The 13,548-nt window shown below is 49.9% G+C and overlaps 1 protein-coding gene across 2 annotated transcripts in view; it reads right to left on the bottom strand.

Moving 5' to 3' along the window:
• The window catches only part of ARL6 (ARF like GTPase 6), a 474,385-nt gene extending 467,336 nt beyond the window's left edge, over positions 1-7,049 (bottom strand). Inside the window, exon 1 of one of the 2 annotated variants that reach the window (XM_078643198.1) lies at positions 6,876-7,049. The gene's annotated coding sequence lies outside the window, so the exon portion shown is untranslated. Of the gene's footprint in view, positions 1-6,870 lie in introns of both variants that reach the window. The other variant, XM_078643199.1, reaches the window with a different exon arrangement.
• Positions 7,050-13,548: the final 6,499 nt, after the last annotated feature.

Below are 13,548 nucleotides of genomic sequence, written 5' to 3'. Positions count from 1 at the left end.
TTGCAACCACAATTGAGGTTGCAAAACATTCATACATGGCTAGAAAGTCGCTGTTTGGAAGGGAACGCCCCTTCCTAATAGCGAGTCGAGTCACAATATTTTGCGAGTCGCAAAATAGTGTTTGTACATGGCCATGTAGAGTTTTTGCGTAGGCAACTGGGTCGCTAACCTGTTTGCACACGCAAAAACTGGTCGTAAATCTGGCCCCTAGATTTGGTCCAGTATTCGACTTTGTTGTGACACCTGGTGCTCTCCATTCTCAGAGAGATGGCATTACTAAACTTTTAAGAAGTTTCATCTCTATGTGCAAGTCCGGCACTCGCTTCTCTCCACATTGCCCAAAGGTGCCGAGCCCTCAGAGGTCTCTCCATTAGAGGATAGAATACTGGATGGTCACCTCCCCGACAAAACAATTTCATTAATTTATAAAAAAGCTAATCAACCACATGGCTGATCCCCTTCAGAAGTTGTGGGATAGATGGGATAGAGTTGGACGACGAAGATTGGCAGACAGCGGTGTCATCCCCGAGGGAGGTCACCATCCCAGCCCGCATGAGATTAGTCCAGCTTAAAATTCTACATAGGATCTACATCACGGGACCCAGAATGGTACACATGGGTTTGTTAGATTCTGGGCTATGCAAACGACAATGTAGTCCCACTGGTACATTTATGGATATCATCTGGGAGTGTACACACGTCGCCACTTATTGGCGTAAAGTGCATGATACATTGGCTGGGGTGTTGGGGGTCTCCCTATTCCCGGAAGCTAGGAGATGCCTCTTGAATATCTCTGATCTTAAAATCTCCCAGACACAATGGGCCACTTTGTGTTTTATGCTGGCCAAAAGAAACATCGCCCAATTGTGGGGGGCGCCGCAACCTCCCACCCTGGAAGCATGGGAAGGTGATTTAGATTGGTGCATGTTGTTAGAAAGGCGACCCCGGGGGAGGCAGAAGATGTCTGACTGACCACCCCTAGGTCCACCTCTCCGTCGAGACGTAGCCGAGCGTTACCGAGAGGCCTCCCGGGGGAGGGCCCTCTCCTAGGATCGTACAGCAGAGTAATCACAACACTACAAACGGACACCACACAGGAGGTCAAGTTCTTAAGCTTTTATAAGAAATACGGGTTGCGGATTCTTGGCAGTATATACAGGCGGATCGAGGGATCCGTAAAGTCTCGAAAGGGGGGCGAGGTAGCGGGACAGTCTCGCTTCTGGGGGGAGGAGGGATGCCCTGCGCACAGCTCTCAATCCTCGAGCTGGGGGGTTCCGAGAGGTTCGAGCCGCGGCCGTGCCAGCAGGCTTACCGGATGGTTCAGCAAGGTAGGCCGCGGCAGCGCCAGCAGGCTCTCAGATGGTTCAGCAAGGTAGGCCGCGGCAGCGCCAGCAGGCTCTCGGATGGTTCAGCAAGGTAGGCCACGGCAGCGCCAGCAGGCTCTCGGATGGTTCAGCAAGGTAGGCCGCGGCAGCGCCAGCAGGCTCTCAGATGGTTCAGCAAGGTAGGCCGCGGCAGCGCCAGCAGGCTCTCAGATGGTTCAGCAAGGTAGGCCGCGGCAGCGCCAGCAGGCTCTCGGATGGTTCAGCAAGGTAGGCCGCGGCAGCGCCAGCAGGCTCTCGGATGGTTCAGCAAGGTAGGCCGCGGCAGCGCCAGCAGGCTCTCAGATGGGCGACGGGTTACAGGAAGGATGAGTTCGTCTGGTGTCGGCCGTGACAGCGTCAGAAGGGCTTCCAGTCCAGGATACAACTGACGTCCTACTCCGGGGCTGGCCCAGATATAGGACGGAGGTCCTTTGATGTCCGGACCCTCTCGCCTGGGGGTTTAGAGGGGCCGGGATGATGGTGTCCAGACACCCAGCAGGGGGGTGGAGCCAGCGCCCAGGGAGGCCGGAGGGCGATCGATACCAGGCGTCCGGGGACGGCTGGAGGGCCATCGAAACTCCTCTCCCTCCGGGATCTGTCGAGTGGCCACTCGACCACCTGGGAGGATCTTGGTGCCTCGATGTCGGGGCTTCGCTGGGGCCTGGGCCTGGGCTGAGGCCACGTGGTCGTGACGTGGGGAACCCAAGATGGAGTCGGGCACGGCCTCGTGCTTAGGTCGTGATGGGCCTATGCCGGAGCCAGGCTGGTGAGGGGGATCCGGGATGGCAGCCGGATCGGTGGTGTTGGGGAGTGCGGGGTCGGGCCGAAGGGGACGCCCGAGGTTCGGAGGAGGGCTGGTGTCGTCCGGGGCCCGCCATGCGGGAGGGGTAGGACCACGCCATGAGGCCGGGTCCAACACGCGTCCCCCCCAGCTGAAGGCAGGGGAGAGTCACCCATCTTCTTGGGGATTCTCCTCGCCGAGGCGGAAGAATCTGGACAGGCCGTCAGCATTGGCGTGGTCGTTGCCGGGGCGATGCTCCACAGTGAAGTCCATCCCCTGCAGAGAAATGGACCAGCGCAGCAGTTTCGGGTTCTCTCCCCGCATCTGCATTAACCACCGCAGGGGCTGGTGGTCGGTCTGGACTCGGAAGTGGGTGCCGAAGAGGTAGGGCCGGAGCTTCTTGAGTGCCCACACCACGGCAAAGGCTTCCCTCTCGATGGTGCTCCATCGCTGTTCTCTTGCCAATAGGCGTCGGCTGATGAAGGCCACAGGCCGGTCGATTCCTTCGGGGTTAACTTGGGACAGGACTGCCCCGATGCCGTGCTCCGAGGCGTCGGTTTGGACTACAAACTCTATACTGTAGTCGGGGGCCTGGAGCACAGGGGCGGTGCACATGACAGTCTTTAAAGTCTCAAAGGCCGTTTGGCACGCAGGGGTCCAATGCACCTTCGGGGGTAATTTATTGGAGGTCAGTTCTGTAAGGGGCCCCACAATGCTCCCGTAGTCTTTTATAAATCGCCGATAGTATCCGGTGAGCCCCAGGAAGGCTCGGACGGCGGTTTGGGTGACCGGGGGCTCCCAGGCCCGGATGGCGTCTATCTTTGGTTGGAGGGGAGCTACTTGGCCGCTCCCCACTTGGTGTCCCAGATAGGTGACGGACCCTTGGCCTATCTGGCATTTGCTGGCTTTGATGGTTAGTCCGGCCCGCCGGGCGGGCCGTCAGGACCTCCCCGAGGTGGGTCAGATGCTCATCCCACTGAAGGCTGCATACCGCAATGTCATCTAGATAAGCGGCGCTGTATTCCTCTAGTCCGGCCAGCACCTGGTTCACTAGTCTCTGGAAGGTGGCCGGCGCATTTTTCATGCCGAAGGGCATCACTTTGAAGTGATAGTGGCCATCAGGGGTCGAGAAGGCCGATCGCTCTTGTGCACCAGGAGTAAGGCCGATCTGCCAATACCCCGCCGTGAGATCGAAGGTGCTGAGGTATTTGGCGGCCCCTAGGCGATCGATCAGTTCATCCGCCCTGGGGATGGGATGGGCGTCGGTCCTGGTGACTGCATTCAGTCCCCGGTAGTCAACACAGAACCGGAGCTCTGGAGCTGTTCCGGGGGAGGCGGCCTTAGGGACCAGGACAACGGGACTGGCCCAGGGACTGTTGGAGGGTTCGACTACCCCCAGGGCCAACATCTTGGCCACTTCTGATTGGATGCAGGCGGTCGGGCACTCGAAAAGCTCGGTGTTTTACAGGTGGGCTGTCCCCGGTGTCCACATCGTGGACACACCACCGGGTGACCCCCGCGTGAGGGAAAACAGATCCGCAAACTGCCCCCAGCATCTTCCGGCAGTCTTGTTGCTGCTCTGGGGTCAGGGTAGAGGAGAGCCGGACCCCTTCGAAGGAGCCGTCTTTCTCGGTGGTGCTGAGGAGATCCGGTAGTGGCTCGGAGCCGTCTTCGGCTCCGTCATCGGTCGCCAGCAGCAGACTCAGTTCGGTGCGGGCAAAGTGCGGCTTGAGCCGGTTAGCGTGTAGGACCCGGAGGGGGTTCCTGGGGGACTCCATGTCTACCAGGTAGGTGACGGGGCTCTTGCGCTCCACCACTTTGAAGGGCCCGGTCCATTTGTCCTGGAGGGCACACGGTTCAACCGGGGACATGACCCAGACTTGCTGGCCCGGCTCGAACTCGATGGAGGAGGCGTTCTGGTCATACCAGCGTTTCATCTCCTCCTGACTGGCCTCGAGGTTGGCCTCGGCAAGTTCCCGGAACTTCCGAGTCTGATTGCGGAGGGTCAGGAGGTATCGGTAGACATCCGGCGGGGCATCTCGAACGGCTGTCTCCCAGCCTTCCTTGACTAGGCTGAGGGGGCCTTGAACCGGGTGTCAAGTTCTTAAGCTTTTATAAGGAATACGGGTTGCGGATTCTTGGCAGTATATACAGGCGGATCGAGGGATCCGTAAAGTCTCGAAAGGGGGGCGAGGTAGCGGGACAGTCTCGCTTCTGGGGGGAGGAAGGGATGCCCTGCGCACAGCTCTCAATCCTCGAGCTGGGGGGCTCAGAGAGGTTCGAGCCGCGGCCGTGCCAGCAGGCTTACCGGATGGTTCAGCAAGGTAGGCCGCGGCAGCGCCAGCAGGCTCTCGGATGGTTCAGCAAGGTAGGCCGCGGCAGCGCCAGCAGGCTCTCGGATGGTTCAGCAAGGTAGGCCGCGGCAGCGCCAGCAGGCTCTCAGATGGTTCAGCAAGGTAGGCCGCGGCAGCGCCAGCAGGCTCTCGGATGGTTCAGCAAGGTAGGCCGCGGCAGCGCCAGCAGGCTCTCGGATGGTTCAGCAAGGTAGGCCGCGGCAGCGCCAGCAGGCTCTCAGATGGGCGACGGGTTACAGGAAGGATGAGTTCGTCTGGTGTCGGCCGTGACAGCGTCAGAAGGGCTTCCAGTCCAGGATACAACTGACGTCCTACTCCGGGGCTGGCCCAGATATAGGACGGAGGTCCTTTGATGTCCGGACCCTCTCGCCTGGGGGTTTAGAGGGGCCGGGATGATGGTGTCCAGACACCCAGCAGGGGGGTGGAGCCAGCGCCCAGGGAGGCCGGAGGGCGATCGATACCAGGTGTCCGGGGACGGCTGGAGGGCCATCGAAACTCCTCTCCCTCCGGGATCTGTCGAGTGGCCACTCGACCACCTGGGAGGATCTTGGTGCCTCGATGTCGGGGCTTCGCTGGGGCCTGGGCCTGGGCCGAGGCCACGTGGTCGTGACGTGGGGGACCCAAGATGGAGTCGGGCACGGCCTCGTGCTTAGGTCGTGATGGGCCTACGCCGGAGCCAGGCTGGTGAGGGGGATCCGGGATGGCAGCCGGATCGGTGGTGTTGGGGAGTGCGGGGTCGGGCCGAAGGGGCCGCCCGAGGTTCGGAGGAGGGCTGGTGTCGTCCGGGGCCCGCCATGCGGGAGGGGTAGGACCACGCCATGAGGCCGGGTCCAACACATGTTTAGGGAAAAAACTGTGTATCTGGCGAGGGGATGCCCTAGGAAGTGGTCACTGGTCTGGGGCCCCTGGAACTGTCATAGAGGAGAGATCTGTACAACACCCAGAAATGCTGCTCTAGATGACCCCCCCTCCACGTGATGTTCCTATTCAATTGCATGTATTGATTATCTGGTGACCCCCCGAAGTCAAATCTGCAGTACTGACCGATTCTCTGCCCCAGCCCAGCACATGAACAGGGAGCGTCCCTGACCCCAGAACAGAAGCACAGTTGACCAGAATACCGGAGCGGCCACGCCGATAAAATAACAATAAAAACAAAGCAGAAACACAAAACTGCAAATACAAACACTCACGGCACCCTCCTGAAGAAAAACTAGGCCAGGCAACAGGAACCGGGAGCACCAGCGTTCTGACCACCGTCGGAGCAGAAAAAAAACAGGCATGGCGGTAGGTGGGCGGAGCTTATGTAGTTTAAGCATACTGGCGTTGTGATTGGCTGGGTGGAGGCAGGACTGCCTCACGTAGTAAGGACTGGGACAGGGAGGACCCATGAGGGGGTAATGTGTCTCTTTGCTGATGTTTTATTTCAATAAAAAGAATTATAAAAAAAAAAAAAAGAAGGTTCATCTCAGAGAGATGGCATTACTAAACCTTTAAGAAGGAAGTCACAGCGGCCCTAGTTCCCTTCGATTAACAACATTAATAGGGTGTCCATGTAAAATCTTCTCCCATTTTAAATTCGAGTCACTTGAAGAATGGCCAGAAGTAAATGACTTGATCCAACCGCAAACAAGCCAGCCTCCGCAGGGGTACGAACACAATTTGATTAAATAAACTCATCTGATAACTCCCCTGCCAATACCAATAGTACCTTTCGATCGCTGACCCTAAGAAGCCCTTGTCATCCTACTCCTCAGGCGTACCATACCCTCCTATCACACAGACAGAGATGTTTTAAGGTAATCTGGCCCAGGGCCCCAACGTTTCAGGGGTCCCTGATAGAGCCAGCTCTTTTCTGCAGAGTCTTGCTCCGATTACGTAAATATTTCTCAAACAGTTAGTTTTAAATACCGTTTTTCTTTATTTTTAATATGAGTGTGGACTATTACAGACATTTTGAGGAAATGTGTTTGTATTTCATGTAAAGTCCTTAGAAAAAGTTTCCTTTAGATCAAAACAGGTTCTCACAAATGAGAAATGGGAGGGGGGGTTATAGAGATTATTTGCATTAATATTAGTGAACTGCTGTTGTGTTACAATATTGAAAACACACTCCACTGTCTCTGAATATTAGATGTAAACACATTTAGAATTTGGCTGAGTGTGCCTGTGCACTGTCAATGACCTGGTCAGCTAGGTATGAACGAGCTGAAATTGGATCATAAATTCAAAGCTGTCCTGAAGAGGGGCCCCCAAAATATGTTTGGCCCAGAGCCCCCAAAATCCTTAAAATGTCCCTGCACACTGAAATTGCCCGCCACTTGTTTTTCTGCTCACTCCCGAATCAGGCGAGATGTTCTCAAGCACGAACCTTACCTCCCGGTTCCAGACAGAAACCTCAATCTGATTTCCTCTGCTTTGCCGCCTTCGTCTCAGATCCTACAGTTCAGTACAGTAGGAGACAATCGGAAAGCTAGTGTATTCCGATTGACACTGTGCAACGGTAACTAGGAAGGAGTGAGCGCCAGCACTGCTCCCGGACCACGCCATTGGCTAGAATAAAATGACAGCCAAGGAAAAGACGGCCCACTCGCCCCGGAAGGAAACTTTATGAGACGCCCCAGAAGTGATCGCCCAGCCGCACGCGAGCCGTGCTTTGAGTCTACGTTTGCTGAATGTATGTATTTCTGTGTATATAGTATCTGCCGTATGCGGGGTGTTTTGAAGTTTAGTGGAACACCGTCCGCCAGATCTTTACACCCCACCCTCGTCACCTGCCATGGGCTGCGGTTGTTGAATGGCATCTTGGCCCGCAATTCAGGTGCTATGAGACATTGATCTCACCTCACTGTAAAGTACTTTTAAAGCGAGACGTACCTTCATTTTTTTTTTCTCCGACCAAGTTCCACCTTCCACTCTCCACACTCGCTTATGTATCTCCCTTTTAAAGGAGACAAGAAGTACCATACATTATCACATACCCGATGCAGGCGGGAAACTCTCGATTTTCAAAGCGCCAAATGGCTTTATGTTGGGTGTCTCCCACGTAAAATCTCATTCTCTTCTGTGTAAGTTGTTGAAAGTGACTCCGGACACTTCGATGGGTGAGTAGATCTAGTTTATGCAGAGCACAGCTAGAACAGACACAACGCAAAAGGGGATAAACAATTTCCCCGATTTCTTAAAATCTCTCTTTTAATACGTTCAAAATCGTGGCTTTTATGCATTAGTATCTCTTACTTACGCAACACTTTAGGCCATGGATGAGGTGTGAAAGCAGCATGGATGAAAGCTGTTGATTTCAGATTCTGCCCCCATTTTATTTATTTTATTATAAGTAATGCGTTTTTATATAGCGCAAACTTAACCTGAAGGTTTTGGAGCGCTTCACAATTGGACCAGTTACATCACATAAGGACTTCAGAGTACATGAGTTATACTCACTGGGTTACCCTCATGGACTTCTTTAAGTTTTTTCTTTTGTCCTGGCCGCCATTTTGTTGCTGTTCGCGGCCGCTTTTCTCTGGACCCTGACCCGCCATCCTGTCCATTCCCTCGTCCTTTCCCCTTTTCCCTCTTTTCCCCCTTGACGATCCTCAAATGTTTCTTCCTTTTTCTGATTTGCCTTTTCTCAATACCCGTGTATCCCTCCCACACTCCCTTGGTGTTGTGACTGCGTCCCCCCTCCGACCCCACTTAATGGAACTCTGCTCTCCTGGTTTTTTGGGTCTTGACCTGAGAAAATCTACTATTTGTATATCTTTGTATATAGAGATAACTCTAATCACTAGTATATACAGTAGACCTTTGTACTCTCTACCATCTATGTGACTCTTAGAGTATATCCATTCGTATCCCTTCCCTATTTATATAGAGATAACTCTAATCACTAGTATATGTAAAATGTAGATGTAAATGTATACGTACTTGTAAAGCGCACTGATACTCCTGAGTGTCCTGGCGCTGTACTCATACCGCTAGGGAACCCTTCCTGGTTTTTCCCCGTGAAATGTCCACTCCTGGGCATCCCCAGGGTGCAACCAGGCATCCCTAGCGCTGTAGGGGGCCGTTGCGGAGACTAAGCAAGCTATTGCCCAGAGTTGCAGCGTGGGACCCATGCTTAGAGTAGGCACTGAGGCGAGAAATCAGGTCCGAGGAATTATGAGCCCAAGATCTGCCGAGACCAGCCGAGGCGGGAATTGAACCCTGGTCCCGGGCCAGACCTCTGCATCAGGGTCTGCCGCTCTAACCATTGAGCCACACTTCTCCACATATGCAGAAGACCTTTGTACTCTCTACCATTCCTATGTGACTCTTAGCGTATATCCATTCGTATCCCTTCCCTATGTATATAGAGATAACTCTAATCAATAGTATATGCAATAGACCGTTGAACTATCTACCATTCCTATGTGACTCTTAGAGTATATCCATTCGTATCCCTTCCTTGAATGCTCCTCCTTGTGTGACTATAACTCGTACATTTGCAATTTTTTTCTCTTTGTATCTTTTATGCTTGTTTCAACAAGCTTTATTCGAATTGAATAAACAAATTCATAAAAGCATACAAGATAAAATCACATTAAAAAACAAACAGCGAATATATTCATAACATGGTCACTATTTGTTCTATACAAGTAAAATATTAAAAAGTAAAATTTGATAAGAGTTCTTTTTTTTTTTTTTAAAGGTTTTTGGATCTTTATAGACAAGCATTTACACATTCCGAGGATATTCAAATTAAATAGTCTTTCTGAACCTCAGAATTGCTCTCAGGAGGGAAGTTACCGTACTGATGGTGTACTCATCGACTAAAGTTCTTAACTTATTATAAGCCTCTCTAGATGATCTTAGGCCCCATAAAACAAGAAGGGGTTTCAACAATTTCCTCCTTGGATAAGTATAAAAGGAGCAAAAGAGGATACAATGAATGTTCGATTGAGTAGACACATCATTGCAAGGACAAATTATTTTTACCCTCGACCAGTCATTGCACTGGGGTAAAGTTACAAGCCTATAGAAGGTTTCCAGCCGGAACAGAGTGAGAAGCATACGGTGATAAAAAGGTTGGTCTAGCAAAAGATACCGCTGGATGCCCTGATGTAATGTTACCTCGTCATGAATCATGACAGTTTTCTTTGCCCTTTGATCCTTCCATCTTTTAGATTCGAGATATTCTCGAACGGAGTTTTTTAGAGCAGATCTTGACACTGACTCAATGGTGTCTGGGTTGGTAAAATATTCAGGGTGCCCAATTTCACAGAGGAAGTTTTTAATATAGGTAAGCCAATTAATGTTTTTGGCTCCATCTGATGCCTGGCAGTCCTCTATTATATCTCTATTAAGAGTCGTGGCTGGATTAGTCCAGACATTGTGCCAGAGTAAAACCGGGGCAGATTTTATAATATCCGTAGCGTGTTGTAGGGCCACTTCAGCGTGCAACACATAGGTTGATGTGCTCTTTGGGACGGCCAGTAGGTATCGCAGAAACCGATTCTCAATGCGTTGGATAGAGTCTGCTGACTCAAAACCCCAGATGCCCGCCCCATAGGTTGCGGTGGAGACACATTTAGCCTTGAAAATTTGTAGCAACTCCCTGACTGGCCTGCTCTTTAGCTTTTTGGCAAAATTTAGTAGTGCGCCTATTGCTCTGGTAAGTGCTAAAGCCCTAACGTTTACTTCAGGCTTCCATGAGCCCTTTCTTTCAAAATGAACCCCCAAGTAGCAAAAGATGTCCGCGAGCTCCACCCGCCTGTCGTCCAATGTAATCGAACATGGTGCTCTGCGTTTGTTTGGCCCACATGACATGGTAAACGTCTTAGAAACGTTTACGACATAGACCCCTTGATTTCATGAAGTGTGAAAATGTTTGCACTGCTTTTTGGAGGCCCACCCTTGTCTGCGAGAGAATAGCCGCATCGTCAGCATGGAGGAGTATGGGGATAGGTTTCCCTTTTACTGTGGGGTAGTCGTGGTATTGATTAGAGAGGGAAGATCCCACATTGTTTATATATAAGTTGAAAAGCAGGGGTGCAAGTATGCACCCCTGTCTTACTCCTCTATGAATGCGGAAGAAGTCTGAACATTCCCCCATTCTACCGTGTCTTATCCGAGCACCTGCTCCTTTGTACAGTTCTCTAATAAAGGTGAGTATGCGATGATCCAGGCCAATGTCCCTTAAGGTTTGCCACAGTATGTCACGATCTACACAATCGAATGCAGAACTGAGGTCTACAAATGTTATGTACAAATTGTTTTTTTTTAATGGATATATTTAGATATTATTAGGGATAGGTTTAGGCCCTGCTCAACTGTCCCTCTTCCTCTCCTAAACTCATATTGTAAATTAGATAATATCTGTTGTTCATCCAACCAGTCCTGGATTCGAGCAAGAATCATCCTGCCTGCTATCTTCATGAGGCCATCAAGGAGGGATATTGGGCGATAGCAAACAGGATCATTCCTGTCCCCCTTTTTGTAAATCGGGACCACTACTGCCTCCGACCAAGTGGAAATGAAGCCAATTTTATTTGAGGAGTTCAAGACTCCAGTAAGGATTGGCGCCCATAGGTCAGGTAGGCTTTTAAAAACATCAATGGGAACACAGTCAGGACCCGGGGCCTTGGCCGCTGGACTTTCTGCTAGAGCCTTATACACTTCCTCCAACTGAAACTGTATATCCAGTGGGAAGGAGGTGCATGAGTCCTCCTTGATCGATGTTACAGAAGAAGATCCTTCTAAGGGGACTGAGTTGCTATATAAGGCCTTTTATGCAACGCACGTAATCCTGAGTCCTTATGTAACGCAACTGGTTCTTATGTAAAGCGCTCTGACACCTTCGGGTAATGTTCGCGCTATATAAAATCGCATTAAATAAAAAATTAAAAAATGGCTGAGAGAAGCAAGGGTCCCTGAGGCAAGATGGCGGCCGCTTGCTCGGCCGAGTAAGCTGGATATTGACACTTTCCCGGATTAACCCTCCCCCCACCCCCCGCCGCTTTCTTCAAGATTGTCGTTACTACCGGAGGTGACCCGCTTGGCGCCCTCGAGGATTAACATGTAAAACACCCTAACAGAGCCCCTCTCACCAATATGGCATATATACTAGCATGGGTTGTGTGTCTTGCAATAATTGAGATTCTGGCATGACCCTTTCCTTGATGGCTAAACGCGGCGCTAGATAAGGTTTCCCCATTTCAGCAGACCCTTAATGGACTTATTTATCCTCTTTTCTTAGAACCACCGGGGAAGTGTGACTTCCTGCGCACCCCCACGGCAATCGTTGTACATATGACAAGTTTTTAAAACAATACTAGAAACCGCGACTGGATGGTCACCACGTCCCAGTAAGTGCCCCCCCTTGTTAATTTCATCATTCGAAATGTAGACAGGGGATCCCTCCCTAGGTACCCCTTTGTAACACCAATCCTTCTAATTTATTGTAGGTGATATCCTTCACCATAGGAACCCATGATGGTCCCACCCTAATGGCCAATGGATGGCCATACGTAAAGTATGTACTTAATCTCTAGCCCAGTCCATATGTACTTAAGACCCTTGTCAGTGGATCGATACATTCATTTTAATTGTATCATTTGTAGGCGCTCCTGTCCTTTTCGTGTCCTGAAGAAGACCCCAGCATGAGGTTTCTACTAACCCTTACACCAGGGGTCGAAACGTAGACCAGACCACACCTTTTCTCTAAACATAGGAGAAATTAATGGAATAATACAAATCCTATGTTAAAGAGCAATATGGAACTACTGATCTAAACTAGACTGTAAAGGCTGTACTGAATTCAACTGTGATTGTTTTATGGTCACAACACCTTTACCCAGTCCCCACTATTATCCCATCACACCTATCCCACCTAACTACCTCTTTTTCTTCATCACCAAGAGCGCGTTGATATACTATCATGTAAATAATGTTATATTTCTTGACAACTACAAGTTATACATATGATGAGTTTCCAATGAATTGATTCATATTTTTGTCTACAAGTTTATTTGATTCAATGAATTAATTGATATGTTTTTTCATACGTTTGTTTGATTTAACAATTTCCGGAACTTATTGATTGATACTAAGTATCCGTTTAACTTTGTGCTAAAATAAAATAGGCACTATATGAATGGACTGTTTATAATTTGAGATATGTAATGTTTATATGTGACATTTGATGCTTTGAAAACAATTAGACTCTGACCACTTCATACGTACCTGCTTTCTTCAACTCCAGCAACAAAGTGATGGAGCAAGGTTTCATACATACAGAAACTTGCTTGTATTCAACCCTCTCAAAATAACATATAATATATTAATCAACATGTTTTGTCCATTAATATTTGCATTACACAACATATTTAGTAAGCTGGGGAAGCTTGTGTATGTGCTTTTACTGACAGCAACTCAAATGCATTAAAATGGCAGCTGCAACGCAGGAATTTCACTGCGCATGTGTCTGCCACACTCACGTGGTGTGACGTCTTTTCTGCTTTGGTGGGAAATCTTTACTTCTGCGCATTAGTGCCAGAAATGGCCGCTTCAAACCTCACATGCTCACGTTTATGCTGCAGCTTGTCCTAAGCTTGTTCATCTTGCTTAACCATTAATGCAAAAGTTAAAATAAAGTAATGGGTTAGAGTAGAGATAAGTGGTATACAGTGCATTCATTAATTTTTTTATTCTAATATGTTTCTCCTTGACTTTGCTGATAGCTCGTACTTTGGGCCTGAATACTGTCACATCCTCCATCTTTGACGATGCAGCGTAAGCGCACTCAGACTCTGAAATTGCTGAAGCATTGGCATTGAATAGCTGCCAACACCCTTCTTACCCACGATATTCCTGGGAACCTGCTCTACTGACCTATAAAGAGGAAGCAAGAAGACTCAAACAAATACAATGTATATATTTGTATGCCAATATTGGTGGGCGGAATAAAAACGTGAGAAAGTAAATTGTGGGTGGGAACTTGATCAATTCAGGTCAATTTAGATGATCTCATCTTAATATGGTGTGATGACCTCTCCTCATCTTTCTGAGC

Source organism: Lissotriton helveticus, chromosome 5_1 (assembly GCF_964261635.1).
Source record: "Lissotriton helveticus chromosome 5_1, aLisHel1.1, whole genome shotgun sequence".
NCBI classification, from domain to species: Eukaryota; Metazoa; Chordata; class Amphibia; order Caudata; family Salamandridae; genus Lissotriton; species Lissotriton helveticus.
This window is presented reverse-complemented; position numbering and strand designations above follow the sequence as displayed.